Here is a 24,953-nt window from a genome sequence, read left to right on the forward strand (position 1 = left end):
CTGTGATTGAATTTGATTAAACTTCATGCAAATCTGACCCTAGATTCTACTATTTTTATTTTCTTATATACCTTTATCTCACAGTCTACTTAGCAACTGTTAAATAGTGAGCTGGTTATAAAATGTCACTGAGAATAAAATGTTTTCAAGTATTTGGGAGGCATTTTCTATTGCCATCATTTAAAAACTAGGTCAGAGATCACAGCTTTAAAAAGTAGACAGCTCAAGGTGGTACTTATCTGATAAATGAAAATACAAGTGCTTGTCTCAAATGGAGGTGATGAATTTTGCATAAAGCCCTTCATCAAGGTTGAATTACATAATGTCTCTTTTAATGGCATATCGATGTGACATTTCTTGTCAAGCATTATTTTCCTTTGTCAGGCTAAACATTTGATTTGTAACAAATAAAATGAATTTTAGTAACAGTAAAAAGAAGCACGTTCACAATTTGCAATTAAACATGAGTGATAAGACCACTGAATACACAATGTATAAAAACTATGATTTTGAACACTTAATATTTATAGTAAACACTAAAACTGTTAGCATGACTTTGATTTTAAGAATACATGTAATTATAAGCAGATTATAAAATTAATTCAGATATTTGAAATCAGATTTATCGTGATAAAGTCTGATGTCTGCAATATGTCATAAAAGGAATCAATTTGCCCAATTAAATACTAATAACCCTTTATTTGCCATTTACATGAGAGATTGAAAGTGGATTTATTTGAAAGTATTGAGGTATATAAAACTTTTTTACTTTACCAAAAATCCCACAGTCTTCTACAGTTCTGTGTTACTACTGTTCTTTCAATATCAGTGTTAAAGAAAGCCCCTTGGCTCTTCCAATATGATGTAGGATATGCATTTTCTATTAGAACTTTTCACGAATTTGCTTTTGTAATAAAGCTGGAAGCAGACAAATACATTAATTCCGAGGAAGATGATAGTTGTTTCCTCTGGACAGGCAAGAACTGAGAAACTTGCGGAGGCAATGAACTGGGAGAAAGGGTAAACGTTTGGGAAGGAAAAAGTGAAAATTACAGTAAGTTAGAATAACAGTTTTTCTTTGGACTTTTACCTAATTTTAAGTCTAATTTGTCCATAATTTTCTCATATATTTTCTAACGTAAAGAAGGCATCTGAAGTCACTCTACTTATTTTCTATTTTTTTAAAATCTAATTCTTGAACTAGTTTAGACCAAATATTTCTACTGCTATGACACATAAATGATAACAAAAATAACCATAATCACAATCGTATTTTGAGACACAGACACACATGGACCTACTTGTCCTTCATAATTAGAGCAAAGCACTTACTCTTGTGTTAGGAATGGTTGCTACATAAGATCCAAGGCAGTCTACACTCATGTAAGTCATGCCTTTCAAATAATGACTACATTAAATGAGACTACAAAAATGTACGGCAAGTTTAGGCATGACTATTTTTTATGTGTTTTATAAGCTGAAAGACACCTATCACTCAGAAAGATTACAGTGTTGCTAGATATGAGTAACTCCTGACTTCTTCCTAAAGAAGAACAAAAAGGAAGCCTGTACAAGGTTCTCAGCTGTCGAGAAAAGTGTCTTGAGGACCTTTACTTCCCATTCAGGACAGTTAAATATAAATCAGAAATTTTGAGTTTATAATACAAAAATCAATGTGAGAAAATACTTAAACATATCTTTTAAAGATTAGAAAGAAAAAATATGACATTTTTGGTTTCAGGTATAATATTAGAAAGACACTATTAAGGTAAGTCTGTTTATTTCTAGCTCCAATATTTTTAACTTTTGAAATACATTGTTTGAGTAATATAAGAACTACATTACTACATTATTTTAGCAATATGTTATAATTTAAATCACTCAAAATATATACAAAACCCGTAACATTTATTATTTACTGTTTAGTATGTGATGTGTGAAAACTGAGACACTGGGAATATTGTATTAAAATAAAAAAATAAAAACCTATTTTAAACAGCCAAGTTCCTGCCTTGAAGACAGGTTATGATATGTATGGGAGTAGAATGAAGCATGTCATGAACAAATTCAAATTAAACAAGAAATAGAAATGTTGGAAGCAAGAGTTTTAATGATATTGCCAATGGCAGTTTCAGGGCAAGGTTGTTTCTGAATTAGGAGGTCAATATTTCTGGAAAGTCTCTAAGCAGAGGAGAAAGGAACAACCAAGATAATATTCTAATCTAAAATTTTAATCATGTCAATAGCTTAAACAATTTCTAAGTCTCTACTCAATGTAGCTTCACAACCTTTCCTTTCACTTTCACTCCTGTCATCTCTTCCTACTATTTCCTACCATGTTGTTTCCAGATCTACCAAACTTATTTTTTCTCAAATGTAATATTCTTACTGCCCTTGCAACTTTTTAAAGCATTGTTTATTTTAGGAAATTTCTTTCATGTCATCTGGCTAAATAAAGAGCTGAGTTAAATATCTATAGACTCTTTATCTAAGAAAATCTAGGCAACAATTCCCAATTTCGTGCTCTCATGTCACTTTGAATTTTATCTTCCCACATTGTTCAGGTTGGTGTCTCAGTCATTTTGCTTAGCAACAGAGCCAGAGATGGTGATTCTTATGCAAGTGATTTAAGACAGTGTCCTTAGGGAAAAAGTGTAAGGGAGTTTGTGAAGCAGGATAGGACAGAGAAAGAAGCTAAGCAAAGAGGTGTTTTCAAGGATAGTCTAGCCTCTTAGTGATCCTAGGAGTCGTTCTGGTCTATGAATTCTGTCACAATATTTGCATTATCTTGAGGCAGGGGGCTGTGTTTTTATGTCCCATGCCAGTGAGTAATTCACCATGATTGGTGCAACCTCCTGGACATCTCTTGATTGAAGAGTTCCCAATGGTTAAAGGGCAATTCTCTGGGACAAAATGAAGATGGTTGTCTTTTAGCAACAATTGTTCAGTTGAAGGATGTTGTTGACAGCAGCGCTGCAGATACACAGGGGAAATCAGAGTGCATTTTCCATGTAGGAATAAGAGTTTTTCTTTACAATTTTATATAGAAAATGAGAAAAGGCAAAGAATCAAAGCTGAAAGCAAGTTTAAGTCTTGAGCAATTGCGATAGTGTTTTTTGTTGTTGTTAGTTTGTTTTATTAAAATGGGTAGATTAGAGGACATTTTGGAGGACAAAATCTAGACTTCTTATTTGGCCATAATACAGTTTTGACATCCCTTTTTGATATGTAAATATCAAATGAGGAACTGGCTATGATATTCTTGAACCTCAAGGGAGATACTGAGTATAGAAACATGTGTTAGGGACTTTTCAGCACATAGATAATACGCAAAACTATGGAATCAGATGACACTACCGATAAATGTTTCCTAGAAAAGAGTACCAGTATTAATCCCTAAGGCACTCCAATATATAGAATTCAGGTAGAGGAGGGAGGACAAAGGAGGCTGATAATCACAGACCACAGAACTAAGAAATTATCGTTTTTTGAGTATGGCAACCAAAACAACATTTCTCATAAGAGTCATGAAGTTATACTTAAGGAGTTTTATAAACTGAGTATCTTTTGCATTCGTCAGATGGATGTTGATGAATATCTTGAAAGGAAGATTTTCAGTGCAGTAGTGGTAAAAGAAACTCCATGGGAATCGTTAAAGGGTTAAGGGAAAGGAAGGAAGTAGAGGCCAAAGTGAATATAACCCCAAAAGCTTTTCTGTAGACATGAGAAGATGAGTGAGGCAGTTTATGAAAGATGAAAGAAAGGTCATGAAAGAAGAAAGGTGATGAAAGGTCAATGAGGTGTTGTGATTTTGTTATTATAATAAAATATACTAGAATCTAATTGTATGCTGGTGAAAAAGAATCAGTACAATGGTCATACTGTCTTTTCCTTTAGAGCTTCTTAATTGAATTTTATACTCAGGGATTTCCCAAGTTAGACTGACTGTAAAGTGTACCTATATTTAAATCTATGTGTTTTATTATATTTTAGGCGCACCTACTACTTTCAATACTAATATAATACTTCAACATTTTTTTCATTAATTCATCATACAAGAAGAGCACATTAATGTTTATCTGTACTACCTTTCTGTATCTGAGCTTCATATTATTTTATATTTGTTTCTTATGCTAAAGAAAAAAATCTGTATTATTGTATTTTTATAAAAATTTTAATATCTAATAATGCAAATCACAATGTATTTTCATCTTTACCAAAATAATGTCAGCTATTTTTAACTATTTATTTTCAATTTAAACTTTTCTGTTTCTTTCAAGTAAACCAAAATATATCTTATTATGATGTAAGAAAAATACAAATTTTCCAGTACAGAAATGTAGCTGGCTATAAAATTCTAAAAAATGCCTTACAAACACAAAATAAGTTGCTTTAAAATGCCCATAGTTACAGATATACAAGTTAGAAAATAACAGGAAACATTTTTTTAATCGGTTAAATTGGCATAGACAAGAAATATGATATTGCATTGTCGAGAAACAACTGGGAGAAAAGGTGATGTCATATGTTATTGATGAACGCATGCATTGAGAATTTTTATAGAGGAAATTTGCATTATCCTTCAAACTGTTAACTGTTCAAACGTTCATCCAACAAATATGTATACAGGAAGATATATGTGTGTGTGTATGTATGAACATATATAGTCTGATGCATACATATATAGTCTGATAAACATATGTTCATGTGTGTGTGTGTGTGTGTGTGTGTGTGCGCATCTCCAAGGAGTTCAAAGAAAAAAGAAACCTGTTAAAATATTATTTGGGTTGGGTGTGGTGGTTCATTCCTATAATCACAGCAATTTAGGGGGCCATGGCGGGAGGATCACTTGAGGACAAGAGTTTGAGACCAGTCTGGGCAATATATTGTGACCTGTCTCTAAAAAAAAAGAAAGAAAAAGAAAAACAAATACTATAAATAAACAAATAAAGTATTATTTATAATAACAAAAGTCAATAAATGCATTGGGAATAATTAAATGCATTATTATATGTACATGTTTAAAATAGAATATTAGCTTTATGTGTCCTTATCTAGATTGAGCTTTAAGTTGTATTCACAAGTGAAAATGCTACCTAATAATAAATAACCTACTACAAACACTCTTAGTGGCCTACTCAACTGCTGTTACTCATTTTTTTATGATACAGGCCTCCAATATTAATGATGTTCTAATCAACAGTAAGGCTGTTCCAGATAAAAGATTGTGATTTATTAATCTGAATACCATTGGTGGTGATTGGCTTAGCAGTGGAAATGTAACTGTGCTGTGGTTAATAAAATACAAGATGTCTGATAAACACTTGTGGAAAGATTTCTTTCCTTTGTTGGAGGAATACCATTTTTGATCCTGGCCTGAGGATATTATTATTAAAGATCATAACAAGAAAGCGGGAGTACTCATGAGAGAATTTTGAGAGGCACAACATCCTGAATTGATACATCAACTTTACAATAACCTTGGAAATGTGGTATGTGTGTTACTAAATGCCTTTCTTATTTATTTATTATTTATTTGTATATTTATTTATTTTTTGAGACCGAGTCTCATTCTGTCACCTAGGCTGGAATGGAGTGGTGCAATCTCAGCTCAGTGTAACCTCTGCCTCGTGGGTTCAAGCGATTATAGTTCCTCAGTTTCCCTAGTAGCTGGGATTACACACATGCCCCACCACAGTCAGATAATTTTTGTAATAAATACCCTTGTTTTTAAACCTTTTAATAATTTGTTATTCTGGTACTTGAAACTGAAAATATCTCAACTGACATAGCATTGATAACAAACATTTAATACTTAGGACGGTGTGGAAGCAAATCAATCAGAATAGAGACTGCTGTATATACTCCATGGAGGGGCGGGCAGGGGCACTGAATGTCAGCACTGTCAATTAAACAATGGATCTGTGTACATTCTGTTCACTTAAGGTTAAGAACAGAAAAAAAACAGGGGTAGCATACATTTTCTTTACCTCTAACAGTTTATAGTGGAACACGGCAAAAGTGAAGCACATTCTTACTCTATTGGCCAAAGAACTTAGAAGTTTAAGCCCAAAGTCATTGAGGCAGAAAAGGTTTCTCTGATAGAGATTTATTTTCTCTATCTTTCTTCTGTCGGGAAAAGATAAGGATACATGAAGGGGAAAACAATGAACAATTGCAAACAAATGATACATTCCACCAAAAATTAATAAGAATTAACATTGAAATTAATTAAAACACGTAAAATAAGTAAACATAACTGATTTCAAAATGATAACTGAAAATTAAACATTTTTTCACCTTTGAAGGATACTAAAGCACCATATTATTGTTCTAAACTAATAAAGGAAAAATGAGAAAATCAAGTATTTTTCTGCCTCTCCTCTATTGTCTATACTTCAGTGTAACCAAATAGTTGATGAAAAAAATTTACTCTTTAGTATATTTCAGCTTATTAATGAAGGAGAAATGATAAAATTAGAATATGACATTTTCAAAGTCCTAAAAAAATAATAAATCTAGGAAATCATCACAGTGGCTCCTAAAATCATAAAAAGAGGCAATCGGACATTATGTGGCTCCTGATGGAAGTACACAACTATGAAGCATTATGCCTCCCTCTCTCCCTAAAGAATAATCCAGCTGCATTGAATTAAGCTCTTAGATCAAACTACTATTTTACAGAAATATAGTAGGCAGAAAGACGTATTCAATGACCTTATGGATAAACAATCTGTGACATCAAGAATATACTAAACTCTAAAGGAGAAATGATCTAGCTTATTTAATAAAGAAAATTGCAAGGAAAAGCAAAGGATGGGTGAAAGTTATCTAAAGATTAAAAGGGCCCGGGCACAGCTTCTCATGCCTGTAATCCCAGCACTTTGGGAGGCCGAGGCAGGTGGATCACCTGAGCTCAGGAATTCGAAGCAAGTCGGTGCAACATGGTGAAACTCTATCTCTACTAAAAATACAAAAATTACCCGGGCATGGTGGTGCATACCTGTAGTCCCAGCTACTCTTGGGGCTGAGGTGGGAGGATCACTTGAGCATAGGAGACGGAGATTGCAGTGAGCCTAGATCATCCCACTGCACTCCAGCCTGGGTGTTAGAGTGAGATCTTATCTCAAAAAAAAAAAAAAAAAGGTTAAAATGGAGGGACTTTACAGGTATATCGACAAAATGCAGTTTATTGATTTATCTAATATATGGATTCATTCTGATTAAATATGTATATATATGATAATTTATAGTTTATCAGACAGTGTCAGAAATTGAACACTGACTGTTTCTTTAACGGGATTTTTAAAATCTTATGATATTGAAGGTTTATTAATGGTATTGTGATTTTTTTAAGTCTTTGGGTTTTAAACATGCACCCTACAATTGTCATAAGAGAGAAAATGTCTGAGATATCCTTTAAAGTAAATTAACACAGGTAGAGATGAAACAAGATTGACCTCGAAATGGTGATTAATGATTGATTAGAATATGAGAGTTCATTGATAACACTTGATATATATTCATTGATAACATTGCTATGTATATTTGATCTTTTTTTATAATAAATGACTGTTTTTGAAATATCTATAAATAGGAAAAATAGAAAAAAGAGGCAACTAAATCACAACAATTGAATGGAAAATAAATCATGAAAGATAGACACTCAGTTTTATATTTACTATTGTAATTTGAAGTGGTTAATTAATTTTAGATATTTATGTGCTGAAAATAAGTAAAATCCTCAGTGGTAATATAGTTTTGGGATTTAAAGTAATGAGGTTCAGCATGACATTTGAGTCTTTTAGTAACTAATTGCTAAATAAGCCCTAACATGTTCTTAGGAATATCTATGTGTTCTTCTAAAAGGGTATAAATTAGGTGTTCTCTTCCATGGGCACTGTAGTCACTTTCAACTATTACAAAAATACAGAACAAAGGAGAAACCATTAACACAATATCCTTACTGAGTTTACCCACAAATATATAAATACTAAAATTAACTATAGTATTTTTTAATCTAGAAAAGATTTAGACAGACATGTAAAGTTGCAGGAAACATCACCATTTAAAAATTATTTTATGGTTTTGCAGACAGATTTAATATATCTAGGATCAATACCAGGATCAAGCTTTTAGATCAGAGTGTACAAGTATATTAGAACCTGCGATTCTACCTCCTGCAGTATTTCCACACCAGAGTTGATGGAACCTGGCAATTTGCTTTCCAAGTGAAGACAATCAGTCTTCCAGTTTTTGTATGAGATTGAGAAAAGCAACAAAATTTAGTCTCAGCTGTACAAGATAAGCCAGTAGTATTGGAATGTTAGCAGTTCCATTTTGTTGTAAAACACAAAATTGCAGGTCCAAATCCTACTGCATCACGCACATGAAAGAGCAGCAGTTTATCAGCATGTCAGGAGTGAGGAAGATGCATGCAATTTTCCAACCCAAAAAAAGGGCTTGTGGAAGCTGTAGAAAAGAGTATGAAAAATAAAAAAGTGCCTCCTCTCTCTCTGTTAGTCAGTATGATTGGTTACTTCAAAAGATAAAAGGTAAAGGATGAATAGAGGCCGGCTTGTATGCTTCTCCACGACACCTTGATTGCAAAGCCTTCAGGTATGTTTATTAACTTAGAAAAATCTGTCTGCAGTGAGTGCACCCAACCTTTTCTGAGTTTATTAGGATAGTTAAGGGAATACGTAAGCAGTTTTACATAAAAAATAAAACCTGAAGAAAATTTGCTATGACCAGCAACAACAACAAAAACAAAAAACATCAATCTATTTTACTTATAGTTTGAAACAATGATATTTTCATTTTGAATAGAAATTTTAATTTGCAACTTTATATATTTCCTAATATGAATTAGGAAACTAAATGTTATATTTAAACAGCATAATGAGCAATTTTAAAAGTAAATATATAAGGATATAATCATAGAAATAATAATAATATATTTTGTAGTATTTTATTCTGAATTTTATACATATCAGGAATATTTTAAACTAAAACCATTGCTAAACAGGGAGAAATCCTTAAAGTTTTATAAATTTGATTTGGATTTTCATTAAATACCAACTGAATTCACAGTTCTAATTTGACAACCAAATATTTTGTTCTATTTTTTCCATAATAATAATTGATTGATATGCTTCATAGCACCATGTAAAATGAAGGCATAAAATATATAATTGATTTTTTACCAATAAATACCCATCTCTACTTTGAGTTTCCTGACAGCTAATTAATTTGTGAAAATATTTATAAAATTAACAGATTCTCTCTTACATTTATGTTCCTGCTTGGTATTCAGAGCCTTAAATATTTAACTGTTGGAGATGATACTCTGCAAACATTTATATGCTGAATTGTGCTTGTTAAGAATAGCAGTACCTTAACATCTAGATTGTATCCATAACATAAATGATAAAATATGTAGCCAAAATTGAGGAAAAGAAAATGTTCACAAATGAAACCTATATGTGTCTAGGTACACCCATATTCTAGATACACTATTTTCATATTTTACGTTAATACAATCAAGTTTAACATAAAACCCTCAAACTACAAACAAATCGATGTGAGATCTAGCAATGCATTGTGGATTAATTGACATTTTCTCATTGATTTGAAACTGTCAGAATACTGGGGTTAAAAATAAAACAATATGGGATTTCATAGTAGTGTAACTTTTATAAAAGTTGAAATATAATATAGAGTGGCACTTGTTCTATTTTAGTTTATTATAGATATGACTAAAAGCCACATAAATTTCTAAAAACCTTCTTTAAAAGTTCTCTTTTGAAATAGTGAATTAAACTTGTAAGCAATTGTTTGATTTTAATAGAAAAATCTCAAGTTTTCTTCAAAATGTTTTGAAAATAAAGAAGATGATAGGTTCAGGAAAGAAGAAAAAATATTAGGGAAATGTTGTAAGAACTCATCATAACTTCAAAGTTTTTAATGAAGTTCCTAGTGAGAAAAAAAATGTGTTTGTGCAAATTCAAGTTGTGGATAATCGAAGCGTAACCACATTTTCCATGTGCATATAACTATGTACAATGTATCTGATGTAGATAATGGTTCCAGAAAATAATCCATGCAATTGAATGGTCAATTAATTTCAATTGCTTCAGCAGAATTTATAATAAAATAATAGTGAATCACGTTTAAGTTTGTTCAAAAGAGCATATTTGTCACCAATTCATTTGTTTCTTTGTTTCTTTGTTTTATTGCAGGCAGAGACCAGAAAAGTTTTGAGAGGTCAAAGAACCTCTAGCTGGGGTGATCGGCAAAGGTCTTCCCCCGCGTGAAGCTGGGACTTAAAGACTAGGAGAGGTGGATCAAACGTCCATATCCCAGCAAAATATTACAAAGTATTCAAATAATCAGGAAAACATGGCTAAATAAAAAGACCAGAAACTCTCTAAAGAAAAGCAGATCTATAAGCTCTTGAAGAACAGTTTAAGATAACTGTCATCAAGATGATCGATGAGCTATGGGAAAACACAGATAGGCAATTAAACAAAATCAAAAATACAATACACGAACAAAATGAGATGATCAACAAAGAAACAGAAACGACCCCAGCCTGGGCAACAGCGTAACTCCATTACGAAAATAAAAAAGAAAAAGAAAAGAAAGAAAGAAAGAAATTCTAGAGTTAATGAATACAATAATTATACTGAAAAAACATTACTGGAGGGATGTAACAACAGATTTGATGAGGCCGAAGAGCTTAAGTCATAGGTGATATTATCAAGTGGACCAATATACACATTATGGAAATTCCACAAGTGAAGCGAGAGGAAAAAGGTATAGAGTGGTTATTAGAAGACATAATGGTCCAAACCTTTCCAAACCTGAGGAACGAAATAGACATGCAAATCAAAGGGGCTTTGAGAAATCTAGGATTAATCCAAAGAGAATTACAATGCCACACATTATAATAAAATAAAAGAAATGCTACATGTAATGTGTTTGTAAAAAGGTGGTTAGTCACTTGTTTTTAGACTACAGAGTGAGAACATTAAAGAATATGAGTTGAAATAAAAATATGAGAAGAGGGCAAGAGCAGTGAGAGTAAAAAAAATTAAAGAAATTTCGCATTTGTCTGGAGTGTATTTTCTATAGGAATCTATGAAGAAGTTTTTGAATTTCTGCACTGTGCATAAGGGATGGGAAACAGATACCTTCCATTATCTTTTCAGTCTCAATTTTCATTAAATATAAACACTAAATTTAAACCTAGTTCTGTTTGACTTTCATATTCAAGCTTTCTACTAACTCATTCAGCCATATTGAGATGAGTATACTAGTATATCACACTAATATACTTAGATTTTTAATTCAGGATTCATGGAGTTGCTGAAATTTTGTTTTTATCTAAATTACGGAAATGTTAAAAAATGGCAAAAAAAAATAATGGAGATAAATATCTTAATTCTAATGGTGTAATCCTATGTCCACAATAAGTCACTTTAAAATCTATTTCGACAGATCTATGGGTATGTCCTTTATTGATTTATGGTAATTTCTAAGAAATTTACCCATTTCGTTTATTTTAAATAATTTGTTTATCTTTTTTATGGGCACAGGGAGTTCATTAAGTTTTGGAAACTTCTATTCAGCAAATTGTAAAATGAGTAAAGATAAAAATTCAGTTTTTTTCGCTTTCTATCAATTTAATATATTTTTCCTTTGTTCGTACGTGTGTGTGTGTGTGTGTGTGTGTGTGTGTGTGTGTTTCTGTCAGCATCTCAGAATGTGTTTTAACATCAAGGATTGAGGTGAGAGTGCAAAGGAAGATCAATGCATTTATACATTCTGTGAGCATACTTGATTATATAGAGAGTGTAGGGTGTTTAGGTGAAATACTTAAAGAAAGTTTCCTGAATTTATCAGACTAGCTAAGTCTTTCTATATTCATTTGTTTCTAATCCAGACAGAAAGCAGTTTTAGTGTGTAGTGTGTATGAAGCATGCTGTTAAGTTTCCTGGCAGAATTTTTTTTCTCTTTTCATTGCAAAGTCTGATCAGTTTGAATAAGTCTTTATCACTGTTAAAATCATGAACAGGAAATAGGATGAATAATATCCTATTTTCAAACTCTAGGAGTCAGAGAGTATCAGGGATGTCAGAGAAACTTCATTCCTTTCACAAACACAAACATGTGATGCCTCATCCAAGGACCCAAATTTCCTGATTCAGATTGATAATACATTGATCAAGATATTTATTTTTTTAAAAAGTGAGGAAACCATTGGCAACTTTAATTTAGTTTTAGACCTGACCCTGTTACATGATAGGGACAAATAACTCCAATAAGATATAAAGGTAGATAGGAAGCAAACGTATCATCAATGAAAAGTTCTTTCATCTTCTCAGGATGTTATCTGAAATAATTGGTAAGCAAATGAAATTGCTCTAGTTCAAGTAATGACCTTTTCTATCTGTTAGTTTCAGTGTTTATTTCTATGGCAAACTATATCACACAAAGAATTTGAATCAGCAAATCTACTTTGGAAAGGAACTGCATTCGAGATAATCAAAAACTTCTGAAATGAGTCCTGTTCATTTTCAGGCTATTTGCAGCTGCACCTGTTCAGACACTGTTCCAACTGGCTTGTGGTTTAACCACTCCCTCAACACTCTTGATTAAGAATATGGCTTCATCACACAGGTCAGGAAGCTGTCACACCTGTATTTGAGTTTAGATTTTTTTTCTTTCAGGAGATGATCTTAATTTCCATACAGAAAATTGTGTACTTTTTTTTTTTTCTCTGTATCTGTTTCATCAGAGGTAGTTCTATCTCAAGAAATGACACATGTTAACACAATCTCATACAACAGGAAGACATAACCCAACTTCATCAGACCAGTTAATCTTCATTTGTCCAAAATTAGGGGAGAATAAGCAATAAATAGCAGTATTTTCCTAGTACAAGTTTTATTGTTAGGATCATTTTGGGATTAAATTTCAACTCTTGTCACTTGCTGGTCATAAAGTCTCAGTTAAGCTACTTTAGTCCTCTAAGCATCATTTCACTTGCCTGTAAAATGGGTATAATTGTACATTTTTCACATACTTTTAAGGATAATGTGAGGTGGATATGTGGAGGATTCTAACAGAATTCCTGAGACTTAGGAAACTGTCAATAAATTAAGCTATAGAATGTTTTATAGGATTAAATTCAGAAAGACTTAATCACACTCACATCCTCAACTATTATAGCCCAATAGTAAATTAGTTTTTAAGGGGTTTGGTATCTGTTTCACTTTCCAAGTTGGGATTATCTTAGCAGCAAAACGGCTCCCCACCACTCTGTCCCTTTTTCTTTCCTCCTTTAGGTCCTTTCAAGTTGTAAGATTTCTAAATTTTCAAGTAAATGGTAATTGTATTAATGTGATATGTAATATTTATTATTCATAGGAAATCACAAAATCATATAATACAAAGTAGAAAACTGAGATCTTATGCTCTCAAATGCAACTCTAACGGTATGAAAGGTGGTTTATAAAACCATGTACCAATAGAAAAATGAATAAGTGATTGATTGTTTTTTATCATAGCTAAACAAGCAAATGTATGCTTCAATACTGGATGTAAAACTCTCTGACTTCAACTTTTATCCACACAAACACAACACCATTATATAGGCAATTGACTGATAGAACTTGCCATACCCTGCTATCATCCTATTTTTATCCATTCAATCATCCATGTCTCTTTATGTATATTAACATATGTTCCATTAACATATGTCTTTTAAAAATAGTCATATATACATGTGTAAAGACATTGGAGGGAAAATGAGTTTGGAACTATATATACAGATTAATTTTGCAAGTGGTAAGACCATATTGTATTTTATACCAAGTCTCCATACACCGTAATTAGACTTTATCCCAAGACATCACAAGTTGGAGTAAATATGTATTTTTATATTCACAGTACCTATGTGAATACAAATAGCTATGTGATTCTACAAAACATAGGCTCTTAGCTCATAATCAATGACAGACATAAGAGAATAGCAACTCATACATAATTGCCCTGAGGTACAATGTATCTGACTAGATATATATTGTAAGACTTACTTCCATTATGTATCCATGATTTTTTGAGGTCTCAAATCAGGACAGAAATTCATAGTTTTTTTAAACCTAAAGCAAGAGAAAAAACTCATTTTTAGAACTTGTGTACTTTTAGTTCTTCAGAGTCTGCCCTATATTAATGATGAGTGATAAGAATTTATAGCTAACCAAGAATACTGTACAATTGATTTCTGTGATATCTATCATATATATGTTTGATTCTTTAAGCAAAGTGTTTTATATATTTCATAAGATTTCTCTTTCCTAAAAACATTGACAGAACCCTGCATCTTTCTAATCATGACAGTTGATTAAAACATACACAGATGCAATGCCCACCTTAACAGATATTTCCAAGTAATGTTATTTAAGATTGTTTCAGCAAAAACACATCTTATAATAATACATTAACTTAGAAATTTTTTGATACATTTTGCTTTTCTACCTCTATATTCAGGCCATAAATATGTGACCTCTCATTCCTATAAACATGAGTTTATGTTAAACTTTGTTGATTTTCTCAGTTCAGTCAGTTTTGGATTTTTGCCAAAATGAAACCATTCTTGTGATTGAAGGCAATATGTTTATTTCGTCTGTTCTTATGTGAAGTCAACTACATCACACTTTACCTTTTCAAAATATGCTTCTTTCTAGCATGTGTTCATCAGAATTCATTTTTCTGGGAATAACTTTTAAGACCTGTGAAATAAATACAGTGCTGTATTCAATGTAAAAAGGGAAAAATATTGCGGCAAAGCCTTTACAGGTCATCATGATCTAATAATAATCTGAGTTAAGAAAACCATTCATACTTTATTAGATGATATAACTGTTTTCCTAACTTAATGGTGGGTTTTGTGAGGAAATGACTAAGACACATTGCTGGCCACATAGAAGCACTAAGAAACGTCAGTTTACTTAATCAATCAAAGAGAGACTTGGGTCCTGAAGAGTTACTGGATTTTCACAAGATTTCACAGAGGGACAGACATTGGGGAAAGACATTTGTGTCATTCTCAATGCAATATTCTTTCAACTATTGCAAGCCACTTCCTCAAGAAGATTTTGGTACAACATGGAATTTTGAGAGAAGAAACAATTATATTATTTCTGTGAAAAATAATGTTATCTTTGCCTTCAGGCTTTATGAAAGGTTATTCGGGACCAAACTTGTATGACTTGAAATAAATCTTCACTGAATAGTCACTATGTAAAAGCAAACTTAGTGGGCAAGAGCTTTTCACTGTCTCTTCAAATAGGAGGTAGCATGGGTATTTAATAAGACATGTATCAATCATATTCTCTTCTGAATCACATGTATTTTGCCATTAATCAAAAATCTTATCCCTTTACCTTTCTATTCTAGGAATTTTCCATCTCAGATTAATGCAAAGTAACCAGATGATAAGCAGAGATTTACAACTCTAAATGTTAAGCTAATTATTTGCTGTTGAGTCTGTGTTTAACTTATCTTCATTAATTGGAATAACTTTGAGTGAATTTGGTAGCAGCAATGGGCAGGGAAACCAACAAGTAACAAGCTTCCATTATTGCTAATAGCTCAACAAACCCATTTACAAAAGCCACCAAACTAAGAGAATGAGCCTGGGGACTCCTATCATGGAGTAATGTTATCATACTGAATAGCTGTGACAAAGTAAACGCATTAATATTTCATTTACAGAGGCAATATCAGGACAATTTCAGCAGGAAACCCATCAGGTCTGCCAAAGTTGTTGATGAACTCACGGACTAAGTTCAATGTCCTTGATTTACGCCTTGTAATCCTTTTATGATATTATACTTTCTTTACTCTGATAACTTTTAAAACAAATCCATAAAGCTTCCCCCAGGTAGAATTTGTTGAACATACATTTCTCTGACTTTAATTAATGCTTACTTTATGTGCCTAAAGCTTTTCTTACTATAATCATGACCAACAGAATTGAGACTGGCACAAAGTATTCTTAAGTGAACTCTATGCTTCATCTGGTAGGATACATTATATGTTATTTGATCACATCACTCCTATAGTCTTGATAAAGTAAGAGTCCTACGATTTTTCATGTTATTTCTATTCGTCAGAACATTTGTGAATAATAAACATTTTCCTTAAACTACAAAGGTAACCGAATCCATTTCTATCAACTAAAACATATATTTCTACCTTAGGATCAGAGAGAGTTCACGACAGATAGTTTATATCAATAATGATCATTTTATGATTAAAAATATGTAGAACAGGGACTGGAAAATTATGGACCATGAGCCGAATCCAACCCATTGCCTAGTGTTATAGATACACTTTTATTTAAACAGAGTCAAATCTATTCATTTTTTTAAAAAATTTTTTTCTGCCTGATTTTATACTACAATGGCTCTGTTAAATGGCTGTGACAGAGACACTATGATCAGCAGAATCTAAAATATTTTCTATCTTGTTCTTTACGGAGAAGGTTTGCTGACTCTTTGTCTGAATTGACCCATTGAGGTTTTATGCTTTTTGTAACCTACCTATAAAACAACATTATCAACATTATATGTAAACAGCTACTCGCCCTGATTAAGAGACATAGCAACATATTGGCAGGAGGCTATTGCAACTGAATGTTTGTAAGAAATTTTCCCTCTTGATAGGATGATATTGTATTTGGCATTTTTCTGTATATAACGTAAAGTAAGCAGACATAATATTATGTTTCCGCTTTTGCCAAGTTCAAAAATCAGTGAACACAGCACCTCTTTTGTTTTTGTATGCTGTGAGCTGAGCCTATTAACTGCGTATACTCCTGAGAGAACGTTCTTCTTCCTGCCTCTAAGGATGTTTCAGGCAGAAAGATAAGATTCTTAAATAGAAAGGGGCCATGAAAACAATCAAAGTGAAGAAAAAATTTATTGAGCTTCCTTCAAGGGCTCACGCTTTGAGGATATACCTCTTTTAAACAAAGTGAAGAACAGTGGTAGAAACACTTTTAGAAGATATGGACTAGAAATTCCATGATGCAGAAAATGGTAACTAAAATAGATTCATGATTTATTTCATTTCCTCACTCATTTAATCAAAACATTTATTAAACTCCTAATGGAATCAAGTATCATGCTAGTCATTGAGGATAAAGTAGTCAATAAAAAGGTTTCTATTTGGAAGTATCTCTAATTCGGGAGGTTAACAAGATGCATGGTAAGGGGATGGACAGATTGATGACAAGAACAGAAAGATAAAAGCAAGTTTTCATTCCAAGGTGTGTTAAAGATTTCTGCAGTATTTAAACATAAGGTCTCCTCACATACACACACACACACACACACACACAAATGTTAATTTGGGGCAAGTTGAACAAAATATCAGATATTTGCTATTCATATCTATATATCTATATCTAGCTACCTATATTCAGAAACTGGTAGAATTAATCATTTATTTCGATCTTAATAATTAGGAAGCTCTTATTACTTTCTATGATGCAATGTCCTGATGTGATCCACACTGTCGCTCAGGAATTGAAGAAGACCACGTCTCTTCCATCCTCAACTTGTGAAATTTTTCAATGGCTTCTAAGGAAATCTTCAACATTAACATCTAGTCCACAGACAGGGAAGAGTGAGACAGTGGATGGTCCTCTAGGGATTTTTGTAAGTATAGGGGTTTTTAAAGTGGCATACATCAGTTCTGCCTATAATCTATTGGCCAGAACTCAGAAACATGGCCTTACCTGGTGCAAGGATGTTCACAAATCCTGTGGCTGGACAGCCAGATGCTTCCCAACAATACCTCTGTATCACAGAAGATGCCCATGTCATAGAGCCATCTCTGCACCACAGGTGTTTAATAGATCATTATATGTTAAGTAGATAAAGAATGATCCTAAGGATTGTCATAATTACATTTGCTTTTCTATAGCTGTTGGAAACTCTCTTAATATCTTACTATCTAGGTGACATATTATTATATAATGTGGGAATGTATCTTATATTCCATAATAGGGCATATATTATTGAACACCTCAGAGTTATACTCTATCCATGATTGTTCAAGTTATAGAATGACTGCTATTTTAATTTCAACTGACTATTTCAATGAAAAAACTTGAGAGACATTTATTTATTTTGGGTTAATCTTATTGGGCTCTTTAAATTCCTCGATATACATATATTTGTGGAAGCTGAATACTTATATATTATTGTTTTCAGCTAATTTTTATGGCCTTAATAACAACAATTCTGGGAATTCACTCTTGAAGGCTATGGCTGTGACACTATATTCTGATAAAATGATCAAGAATATCTTGCAAAATACAGAGATTACATCATCAAGCCAGTACTTCCTTATTCTACCATTAGATCATAGTTAATTTTCACTCCTCTTTTGATATTCAGCAGCATATATTTTCTGGCCAATTACTGATTCTTCACAGGACTTTTATCAGTGCAATAATTCTGTTTTTTGTAAAGTATTTTTAAGCAAAGAAGACAATGGTCCTGAATCTATTCTTGACCATTATGCTGGTGGCACAAGAATTCCCAAAGGATATGTATTGCTAGAATCATGAATGATATTTCTTATAGGATTTACTGTGCTCTGAGATTAAGTATATAAAATAATATAATATTGTTAAATTATGCAAGGAAATAATTATAAGTCATTTATTGAGATGCCAATTGTATAAAATCTCTTCTCTGGTACAGTCAATGTAAACATGATGGTCAACCTCATATATTTCAAATAAAAACAAAATGAGAGAATACAAGAGTTATGTTGGTATTAAGTCAAACAATGAAGAGACTCAACTTTTGTGTTGAAGAAGACAAACTTGAGCAAAACAAGGTATCACATAAGTACAACTCTACCTAAGACAGAACACTTAAATGTCGCAAACATACATCGCTATCTCTGAGGAAAAGCCAAAGATACAAGTTATCATTTAGTCAAACACAGATAAACAGTTTGAGTCAAATTTTCTCTTAAGCCAAATAGCAAATTTTAGAATTGAGAACTGTGAATTTCAGTTAAGTAGATCCGTAGCGTGTACCTGCCTCCATCTTTCTAACCAAGACTGTTCTGTTCATCTCTTAACATACTGTTGCCCTCTACACTGCATTATTCAGTCGAAACACATGTTGGTTTCCTTAAAACAGATGCTAGCACAGAGTTTGGGATGTAAGGTGTTTACTAGGGATGCATAGCTTTGAAAAGAAGCAAGAGAAAGTATTGTATAGATGAAGTTGAACTGCAATGCAGGGACAACACACACTCGAGAAAGAGGAGCATCTGGAGGGAATATTGTAGATTGGCGCTCTCCCATGGTGACTGCAATGTCTAGGCCTTTCTGCCCCTGGGTTATGGGCTTCCCTGGAAAGAATATAACCTCAGATGAGGGGTCTTTCTGTCCCTGAGACAAACCCTGAAAAAGCTGACAAGTGGCAGCTATGCTCTGACTGCAATACCGGCAGCTGGGATTTATTTATTTATTTATTTCCTTGAAGGGTGATCTGGTAGTGCATCTTGATGTTTATCAAAAAGTAGCAGCCAAAACAAAGTTTTTAAAATAGAGAACATTTTACATTTTTATTTGCCCTTAACTTTTCAATGGCTTCTTCTACAGTTAGTACACATGTATCATGAACTACAAAAGATGATATTAACTAATATCTTTTCAATTTCATCCCATTCCCGTTTTCTTTTAGCTTGGGCATTAATTAATATTTAGTTTTAGAGTTCTTCAAATAAAATTAGCTCTTCTCAGCTTAATGATACGTCTTTTTGTGTGTGTGTTGAATGGTTCTTTTTTTATTGTTAATTTTTTGGGGTGGGGATGGAGTCTCACTCTGTTGCCCAGGCAAAAGTGCAGTGGCACTATCTTATCTCACTGCATCCTCTGCCTCTCGGGTTCAAGCAATTCTCATGCCTCAACCTGAGTAGCTTGGACTACAGGAGTGCACCACCATGCCTGACTAATTTTTGTATTTTAGTAGAGATGGGGTGTCACCATGTTGTCCAGGCAGGTCTCAAACTTCTGACCTCAAATGAATTGCTCGCTTCGGCCTCTAAATTTTCCGGGATTAAAAGTATGAGCCATCACACCTGGCCTATTTAACAGTTTTTAATCTAACTTTGCGTTTACCTTTTTTTAGCGTCCAGTTCTCATTTTAAATATCTAGACCACACGTAGGTCTTCTTGGACCATTCAGTGTAGCAGCCATTACCACAATGGTACCCGATTGCTGTCTGTCTCCGTGGAATATAAGATGTCCCATCACAACGGTGAACATGTCACGATTTTGGCATAAGCAGATACTTAATAAATATCTATTGAAAGTCATAATGCAATAAAATTAGAAATTAATGACAGAATAACTTTAAAGACCATATGTTTGGTGACAAAATAACATGTTGCAAAGCACCATTAGAGTAAAAATAAATTAATAAATACTTAGAACTGAATGATTATGGTAACACTCTGTCAAAACCTGTGGATCACAGTTATTATATTAATATTACTTATGTGGAAAATAAAGACGCAGAAATAAAACATAAATAATAATACATGTTAACAAAGACAAAGTAAGCACTCAAGAACTTCATTCAAAAATTTCAAAATCAGATGGTTTTAAGAGTTATTTTTATTAAACTTTTAAGGAAGAGTTACCTTTTTTTAATCAGTTGCACCATTTTTGTTTTATGCTATTTATCAATTCTTTTAATAAGGCCCTCTTAATCATGTTTCCAATTCCAATCCAGGACAAAACAAACAAACATACAAGCAAAGAAATGCATAAATAAAAGAAATACAAAACCATTTGGCTGAGGAATGTGGATGCTAAACTTTAAAGCAAAGTAGTAAGTTACCATTTCTAAAAGTGCACTTAATAGATACAGTTTATAGTTAAAGAAATTTTATTCCAGGAATGTGAGAAAGTTTCAACAGCAGAAACAACTTTCACCGATACATTGCTATAGTCAGTAACCTTAACAGATTAAAGGCATTAAACCATATTGTTTTATTAGTTGTTGCAGAAAACTACAATAATACAGATAAGTTCATCACCTATTTGTGATAAAAAATACTTTATAGAAAAGATATTTCTTAAGCATATAAAAGTTTACTTTTGTTTATCAGTTTACAACCTAAAAGTATATATATTGTACTTAAAGAAAACTTTCTGTATATTCCCTGTAACATCAGGAATAAGAAAACATTGTCTAATAATAATACTACTACATTGTAATCAGTGCCTCAGCCAAGTAAAATACTTGTTTGTTAATAAGATTTAACAAAATAGAAGTTCAATATATTATCTAAAGATGAATCACCTACAAAAATCCAATAGAATAAATGAGCTATTGGAAGTAATTAAAATTTTGACAAGGTTATAGAAATGAAATAAAAACTTAGTTTTATTTCCATGTTCAACTCAGTTTCATTTTTTCTTTTTTCTTTTTATTTTCTTTTAGGACAGAGTCTTGATCTGCCACCCAGGCTGAAGTTCAGTGGCATGATCTTGGCTCACTGTAACCTCTACCTCCTGGGTTCAAGCAATTCTCCTGCCTCAGCCTCCTGACTAGCTGAGATGACAGATGTGTGCCCCTACACCTGGCTAATTTTTGTATTTTTAGTAGATAGGATTTCAACATGTTGGCCAGGCTGGTCTCAAACTCCCGATCTGAAGTGATTTGCCATCTCGACCTCTCAAAGTACTGGGGCTAGAGGCGTGAGCCACTGTGCCCGGCCAGGTTCATTTTTCTATGGCAGCAATAATATGATAGAAATACAAATGAGAGTAAGATGTGATACATAAGAGACAGTAAAAATGTCAGATGTCTAGGAATTACGTTACTGAAAACAGGCAGTCTGTGGAGTAAATTTTAATATGCCTATAAGAAAGAGAGATACATTAATCTAAATTGGGGTTTTTTTACCTCTGCACCATTGATGTTTTGGATCAGATAATTCTTTGTCATGGAGGACAGCCCTGTGCATCATAGGATGTTTGGCGTTCTTCCTCTATGTCAGTAGCATCCACTTTGTTTTGACAAAAGTATCTCTAGATATTGGCAAATGTTCTCAGAGAGTAAAATTGAACTGACCCAAATAAATGTGATCCAAATAATATAAAAGATGTCTTATCTTCACAAAGTAATCTATGATTTCAATGCAATCACATTACCAATTTAATTTTTAAAACCTTTGTAAGTTAACATTGGTACATATAATATGCAAAGAAATTCAAAACTATTGGTAGCTACGTCAACATTGTTAAAAAATAATAAAGAAGGGGCCTGCCTGGAGAGTCAAAAAAATTTTAGTACTTCAAAGTCACAATCATGATAACAGCAATAACAACAGTAATAATAACCTGTGTTAACTAAAGATATTTAAAAACTTGGAGAAAACAGAGTGCTTGCATAGATGGAAATAAAAATGAAAATTTATAACATTCTGAAGTGAGCATCAACACTTTATATATTGAATACATGTCAGATAGTTGGGTGTATAGAGTTAGAAAAACTGAATTAGCATAAAGGGAATAGTAATATTAGATTTCTTTCTAATGGCACACATACAAATTGATTCCAGTTGGGTTAAAGGCTTATAATATGTAATTAATTAAAAAAATAAAAATTATGTTTCTGACCTAGGGTGGCAAAGATGTTCCTAAACTTTCAAATGCACCAAAATAATGCTAAGTATGATTGTTATAATTACATCACAATTTTATATTTCTCCTCATTGAGTGGGAGCATAGTCAGAGTTAAAAGTTATATGACGAAATATAATAAATACTCTAAAGTCTAAAATAACAAGAGATGCAACTTTAGAATAGGCAGAGAAATTCTCCGAATCAACAAGAAAAAGACAAAATACAAGTAGAAAAAACGTACACAAGAAATAAAAAGTTGGTTTATTTGGGAGGTCGAGGGGCACGGATCACCTGAGGTCAGGAGTTTGAGACCAGCCTGGCCAGCACGGTGAAACCCCATCTCTACTAAAAATGTAAAAATTGGCCAGGTGTTGTGGCATGCGCCTGTATTCACAGCTACTGGGCAGGCTCAGGCAGGAGAATTGTTGGAACCCAAGAGGTGGAGGTTGTAGTGAGCCAAGATCGCACCACTGTACTCCCGCCTGGAAGACAGAGCAAGTCTTTGTCTCAAAAAAAAAAAAAAAAAAAAATTCAGTCATAGAAGCAGTCACCAAAACTAATGAATATATTTTAAAAATTCATAAGTATTATTAAGCAGAGGGAAGCAGGTTAGAATAACAATAAGATGTGATTTTGTCTATAAGATGTGATTTTGTCTATTGGATTGGTAATAATCAAAAAAGCTGGAAAATGCCAAGTATTAGTGGGAATGTGAATTCCACTGCTGGTAAGATTGCAGGGATTGGCACTCGTTCTGGAAATCTCCATATGGGGATAGGTGCAAGGTTATTCGTTGCAGCCGTGTTCTTAGCCAGGAAAACGAATTGGAAGCAAATTGACTGTCAATCATCTAGAGAGTGAATAGATAAAATGTGGCAGATGACACCATAGTGTGCTATAAAGAAGTTAGAAATTATGACTTAGACATCCACAGTGCATCATGGATTAGATCATACACATGTAGTCCTTTGTGAAAAACAGAGGCAGAAAAGTATGTGAGAGATGGCATAATAACATTTCATTGTTAAACTGAAACATGCATGTGTTGGGATCCGCGTGTTTCCTAAACAAAGGAATGAACACACAAGACAACACAAGACAAGACAAACATGGCGGCCGCCTCGAATGGTGCGCTCTGCTTTATTTTATACAGTCGTTTGTGGAATGTTGCCAAGTTACAAGACACATTGTTGTTTTTCTGACCTTTCCCTGACTTTCTGGATTTTCAAGATGTTTACACATAAACAAGCCCCCAGGGTCTGCTGTTAGCAGCTGGCTCCTTTGTCCTCCCTGTTTACAGGGAAAGAACGCCCTGCTTCGTTTGCAAGAGCAGGACTTATCGGGAACGCCTCGTTTGCGAGCACGTAGTCCTCTACATGCATGCCATACTTTAATGCTTCAAACGGCTTTCAGGTATAAAGATGAGCTCTGTCTCTTTTGCAAATATCATATAATTATGTCCTCTTGGCTGTACCCTTCCTCTGAAGGAACATAAGAGTTGTCTACTTGTTGGATTTTCTAATTACCTGTTGATAACTCTAACTAGAATAATCCTTGGTGTGCCCTGCACACATTCAGATTATGTACTATCATTTTACATTCTGTACGTCCCTATGAAACTAGGCCTTATAAAACTTTGAAACTAGGCCTTATATTAAAAAAAAAAAAAAAAAAATTAACACCAGGTGGCTCTGGATAGGGTCCCACCCTGCCTCGATAGGGACCTACCCTGATAGGGTCCTACCCTGCCAATTCTGGGAAACAACCTCATGGGGTTCCACGCTGCCAATTCCGGGGGTCCCACCCTGTCTCGAAGTTCCCGGAATCAACAACTCCAGGAAAAAACCTCATAAGATCCTGCTCTAACCAATTAGAACAAGACACCTTGCTCAGGCCATAGCTAGACCTAATTACCACGCGCCTTAAGCTTTGTTTGAATTTCGCGCCATAAGCTGTGTTTGAACTTGTGTTTGCCTATATAAACAGCCTGTAACAAGCAGTCGGGGTCCCAGGGCCAACTTAGAGCTTGGGACCCTAGCGCGCTAGTAATAAATAACTCTCTGCTGTGAATCTCGTGTCGGTGATCCTTCGCGGCGACCCCTGCCCAGGAGGGAATCGACAGTTCGGTTCCAACATTTGGTGCGTTGGCCGGGAAGTGGGGTCGTCCGAGGACCCCCGACCCATCCGGCGGAGACCCATCTGGCCCGGGCCACG

This window comes from Macaca mulatta, chromosome 5 (assembly GCF_049350105.2).
Source record: "Macaca mulatta isolate MMU2019108-1 chromosome 5, T2T-MMU8v2.0, whole genome shotgun sequence".
Taxonomy (NCBI): domain Eukaryota; kingdom Metazoa; phylum Chordata; class Mammalia; order Primates; family Cercopithecidae; genus Macaca; species Macaca mulatta.